This window comes from Aegilops tauschii, chromosome 2, assembly GCF_002575655.3.
Source record: "Aegilops tauschii subsp. strangulata cultivar AL8/78 chromosome 2, Aet v6.0, whole genome shotgun sequence".
Lineage (NCBI taxonomy): Eukaryota > Viridiplantae > Streptophyta > Magnoliopsida > Poales > Poaceae > Aegilops > Aegilops tauschii.
Genome location: NC_053036.3, coordinates 44440604 through 44446775, shown reverse-complemented (window position 1 = coordinate 44446775; position 6172 = coordinate 44440604). Strand labels below are relative to the sequence as shown.

The 6172-nt window shown below is 44.0% G+C and overlaps 1 pseudogene; it reads right to left on the bottom strand.

Moving 5' to 3' along the window:
- Nucleotides 1-1286: 1286 nt before the first annotated feature.
- On the bottom strand, nt 1287-5706 carry LOC109768463 (protein FAR1-RELATED SEQUENCE 5-like; annotated as a pseudogene).
- Nucleotides 5707-6172: the final 466 nt, after the last annotated feature.

The following is a 6172-nucleotide window of genomic DNA, read 5'->3' as shown; positions in this document are numbered from 1 at the left end:
AATTCAAGCTCGCAATGAGGAAATGTGTGAGTATTCCTTCTTTTTTTGCACATTTTTCTTCCCATGGTATGTTTTGCCAGTAGCTATGCTTTCACATGTGGGCTACACCCTGTTTTGTGACAGCTGTTTCATGTGGCAACAGCTGCCACGTAAAATGAGTTTGATTTGCTTCTTAATGCAACTTATGTGGCAACTTCAACTAAAACACTAGGCAACTTTGTTCATACATGGATGTCAACTTATTTGAATTACACATTGCAACTAAACATTCTATGTGGGTGTACTTTTGGACCCTTGCTTCTTTTTGTCATTCATGTGCCTCTTAGTGCAACCGGCGATATCTTTACACATCATTTTTTCAACTACATCATTTCTGTTTTTGATGTGAACTATGCTTTTTCTTTCCTTTATTTTACTTGCAGGTCCTGTTCCCCATGTTCCAGGAGCTTGCACCACAGGATCCACATGACAAGTGTGGCCACCACTACGCGATTTGCCTTGACCTGAAGAACCAACGATTTGAGGTGCTTGATTCAATGCGTTCAGAAGCTGATGAAGACGTTACTACGCATGCTGAATACTTCATCAACAACCTCAAAGAGACATGGAACCATCACTATGAAAACTCAAAGGTCCAGATCAGACATTTTCCAATCGAGTATGTTGCGACTACGAAGCAAGGAAACCGGTAATTACTATCTTTTTTTCATGTGTGCTCTACACCAATGCTAACCCTTTTTGACATCTCTGCATTGAAGTTTATGATTTTCTTTGTTCTCTTGAGTTCAGTTGATTCTTTTCTTATTTTAGGCACGACTATGGCTTTCACTTGTTGGAACACCTTGCAAAGTGGGAAGGTCGACGGGTCCCTGTCGTCACAGCTGCAATGGTCGTCGAGCTCTGCAAAATATACACATGGAACTGGTTGATGAATGAAGATTTCAACACGCGGGCCAACGCACGAGAGTACATAGAGGAAGCTGTCAAGAAAGCCAACAAGAAGTACAAGTGATCACGTGGTGCTCCATACCGCACACCTACCTTACATTCGGTTGCCGAGGAATGTAAGGTATTACCTTGTTCTTTCAAAACTATGTCCGTGTACTATGTTATGACTGCATCTCCCCGTAGCCTAGTATATAGTGGCGGCGTGTGAGCGACATTTGAATTTTTGTAATATATGTGTGGATGTGAACCTACTTAGGTGTGACAGCAGCTACGTTTATGTTTTTCAGTATTATTATGTGTTCGTGGTTGGTAGTACCAGTTCGGGGTTTTGAATGCGTCTATGATGTCTGAAAACATGGCAAATGTAGTTGATCAGACACGGTTAGTGAAAGTTATCGTTCTTTTTTGTTTGGCTTCTGGGTTTTTTGCATTGCTAACTGTATCAGTTAGCATGGTAGTTCATAAGCAGCCGTAACCTTGCGGTTTTTCACGGGATCGTTTCAACTTGTTTTTCATAGTTTGCACACAATACAATATGTGTGGACTAAAATGCGTTCACTGAACACATAAATCTACGCGATGGCAGACTCAGTATAAATAACATGGCATATTCAGTAGAACTAACATGGCAGATTCAATAGAAAAGGCATGGCAGATTCAGTAGAAAAGGCATGGCAGATTCAGTTGAAACAACATGGAAAATTCAATGGAAACAACATGGCAAATTCAGTACCACACACGGGGCAACTGTAGTCATTCATTCATGGCATTTTCCTTCAAATTCTGATGCCCGCCAAGAGTCATTCTCTCAATTTTTAAAATTTAGAACATCTACCTTACAAAAAATGTCACCAACAACCAAGTTACAGTGCTCCAATGTTGCTTACGGATTTCCCGGCCCTTTCTTTGTTTTCTTGTGTTTTGCTTGAATCTCCAATCCCGATTTGTATCTCACCTCTTTTGGACGCCCCTTTGTGATGGAACGGGGCGGGTTCCCGACCTGGGTTTGTGTGCTTGCTGTTCCAGATCCTACCTCCGAGTTTTCAAATGATGGCCCCGTGGACGAAGGCACACTTGAGGTTCGGGCGAACCTTGTGTAAGGCTTCCTCAGCTTTCCTCTTCTTGATCTCATCAAGCTCTCTTTTCAGGGCCTTCCTGTGTTTTTCTGCAACCCTCGCTGTCTCATCACTCTTGCACGCTTCATCTATTAGTTCAGCATAGTTCTTTGTCAACACAACGTGCCTCATGGCTTCCATGGTTGACTCCGGTCTCTCATCATGCACAGCCAAAACTGCATTTGATGTTTGTGGCCCCAATGCGTCGTCAGCGTCCCAAGTCCATCACCGCTGTATGAAATGGCGGGGCATTCGTGTCACCGCGTTCATGTCCATTACTTTTAGTATGTGACAGCACACAATCCCGTCCCGTTCGAATTTGCAGCATTGGCAGTAGTATTCGCCTTCTCTTATCGAGGCCTTCACAAAGTAGTTCGTTCCTTTGTCTGGGTCTTCAGGTTCTGAATCCGGCATGCCCAAGAGAGAACACACCTTGAACGTATGTTCGTCCACCTGGTAAGCCGTGTACATGCTGGCACACTTTATTTCTTCCTGGAATCTGCAAGTTTTTTGTGGTTTTGTTAAACTCTTATATGATGTTTGTAGCACCTTATGTTGATATTTTCATATGGCAAATGCATAACATTTTAATTGGCAAGTGCATTATATACCATCATGGCAAATGGAACTATAGTTGATTAAACATGGCAACTATAGTTGATTTCACACGGCAACTACAGTTCATTAAACATGGCAACTACATATCATGATTACCCTGTACTCAATGGCTACTTTTAATATATCAGCATTTCAAAAAAGCTGCCAACTGCATTGCATTCTATATGGCACCTACCACCTTCATGCTTGTGCAAATAAGACGGTAACACAAATGACTTACTTGTTAAAAATCTTGTTGGTATATGTCTTGCTCATCTGCCTCTCCATTGGTAAATATGTTAGCAATTTAGGCTGCTTGAGCGCGGTGTTTGCTTCTTGCTGTAGCTCAGATCCCAGTATTTTCTGTTGCAAAGCTGTGTATTGCTTGGCAAACTGCAGCAATGAGTTGCCAGGGCTCACGTACCGCTTTAGAACAGCATTGAACCCCTCCCTGCACTGCGTAGTCTGCAGAAATGGGAAGAAGCACTGCATGAAGTAGGCCGGCACCCAGTACATTCGCTTCTCCCAAAGGCTAGCAAGCATCTCGTTGTCTTGGACTTGATATGTTTCAATCATAGCTGTCCAGCTCCGTTCAAACTCCTCCACCGTCAAGCTGTGGTCCACGCACAACTCGAATGCCTTGTGCAGCTCTGGACGGTCAGCAAAGAATGGTCCTAGCTTCTCCTCAGCCTTCTTTATAATATGCCACCTGCAGTGCCTGTGCACTGCCAACGGAAAGACCTCCTCTATGCCTGCACGCATGTTAAAATCCTAGTCTGTTATTATGTTCATCGGAGCAAGTCCACCCATGCACTCCAAGAAGGTTTTGAACAGCCAAGTGCACCCATCCGTGTCTTCGTTCCGAAGGGCCCGCATCCGAACTGCAATGACTGATTGTGGTTATTTATTCCTATGAATGGAGCGCAAGGCATCTTGTACATATTAGTGAGATATGTCGCGTCGAACGAAATGCAATCTCGGAAATGTTTGTAGTCTCTTCTTGCAGCACCATCCACCCAATACATGTTCCTGACACAGTCCTCATCATCCAATCTTATCCTGTAGAAGAAATCTGGATCTTCTTTCGCTTTCTCATCGAAGTAGGCTATCGTGTCTTCTATGTCAGCCAACCTGCTCCGGTACTTTGCTTTTAGGTTTGTGACGTCTACTGGTATGTAGGGCATGCTACTCAGAGTTCCATTTTTGCTGTGGATCATGGACAGTATCTGGACCATTCTTGATGGACCGATGTTACAATCATGTAGCAGCTTTATGAATTTCTTCTCTAGGGGGGTGAATCCTCTGTGGGCGCTCAGAAATTTTACCAGGTCAAACTTCTTTATGAGTTCGTGGTTGTGCTTGTCAAAATATTCAGTGACCACCCACCGTGCTCCATCTATGTTTAGCTTACACCGGACAGGGCATTCCGTCTTGACAATGATACCTTTCTTTCGTTCCGGAACGACAGGCACAACACCTTTACCCTTCTTGTTCCTTCGTGCCTTGTAGCACCTCATCTCACCTCTGCTGTACTCGTTAGTTTTTTTAATTTTCCTATGGTATTCGGTGTTGACCGCAAACCCATGGAACATTGCATATGTCTGGTAGAATTCCTTGGCATCTTCAAACGAATCAAATCTCTGCCCAACATACGGTGGTTGAGGTACCATCATTTCTGATTGCCCATCTTCTGCATCCCCTTGTGCTTCGTCATCAGTTTCATCATTCACTTCAGTATCGGCGGTTGTTTCATCTGCTTGAGTGTTGCTTGCGCTGGTGTGCAAAGGTGTGCTTGTCGGCATTGCTGGAATGATTGCCATTTCCGACACTGACTCCGCATTGTTTGTGGCATGATTGTTGGCTGGCTGGTGGAACGCTTCTTCCGTGTGCTCAGAGGTTCCCGCAGTAGATGTCCCGCGCCGCCGTTGATTGTAGTTGAAGGTCCTGCAATAAAAAACAGGTACGAGTGTAAGCATTGCTTGGATGGCATGTTTATCGTAACGGAATACAGCAACTGCATGTGATTTGGCATGACATCATTCACATATAGCAAGCCGTGGAATCTACATATGGCCATGCATGGCAACTATAGTTCTCCAGTCATGGCAGCTATAGTCCAACAAACATGGCAACTATTGTTGCCAAGACATGGCAACCAGAATCTTTTAGCATCAAAACTTGGATTCTATAGCCATGGCAGCTACAGTCCAACATACATGGCAACTACTGTTGCCAAGACATGGCAACCAGAATCTTTTAGCATCAAAACTTGGATTCTATAGCCATGGCAACTACTATTGCCAAGACATGGCAACCAGCATCTTTTAGCATCAAAACTTGTATTCTAGGTACGAGCTCACTAGGCAAATGCGATCAATCATGAATGTTGCACACAATCATATAGCAATTGGCAAGATGACTTTTTGCACGCGACCACTTGGTAGCATTTTTTTTTGTTTTTTCCACCACCACTATGACAAATCTACTTTTCCTCCCATGCTTTTTTCACAAAAGCAAATGCACTACTGTTTTTCTGGTTCACATTTTTTTACCTTGTTGTGCCGCATGTGCTGATCGTATCTGGTTTGTCATTCCAATTTGATGTGCTCTATCTGCAATAGCGTTGTCCTGCAACTGTGAAGCTTTCCATGAGACGTTTGCCGATGTGGTTCCACCATAACAACCTATGATCATGTTAGAAGTTGGTCAATGCATGGCAACTGTAGTTTGTACAACATGGCACATGTAGCGGTGCATCCATGCCACACAGATTTGTTCACACCTGTCATCCACAGTTGTTTAGACATTTGAAATCACATTTTATGACACATGGCAACTGCAGTTGTCCAGGCATGGCAACTACAGCTGTCCAGGCATGGCAACCCCAATGTCACCTATGTTCCTTCTCCTAATTCACTGTCCACAACTTCACTTCATGGACTCACCTGTGTACGACGTTGATGGCAGGTACATGGTTGCCGCCTGATGCCACGTATTGCATGAAGGTCCTACATTTTTTCCATATAACTCGTGAGTCTTTTGCCATCCTTGCAAGTTTAATTTCATGGCCACACCATTTTGTTTCTTTTTCGTATGCGTTACCTTGATTTGCCAGATTAGCTACTTGAAGTTGGTCGCCCGTACATTTGTTAGCGTCAGCGCCCTGTGACTGAACTTGCCATGGTATCCCCCTGAGTGTGGTTCGGTCATAAGCACCTGCGAAAGATGACATTGTAGGACATAAGTAGGATGGCATCTTCCTCGTCACAAACATGGAAACTGTTCCTTTTTTTATCATGCATCGTACCGATGCCCGCATACTGCTCTAGTAGTGGCAGCAACGGCCCTGCAGAAATGAGTTGATTGTACTCTGCTGCATCCAAGGGGGCGTTTCCGGCCTTTGGGGAAACCAAGGATCAGTGCCGTCTTCGTGATTCATTCTTCCGCTTTTTTCTGCCACTATGTTTTCAGTCACTGCATGAACAAGAACGCATCAATAATCCGCAAAATGC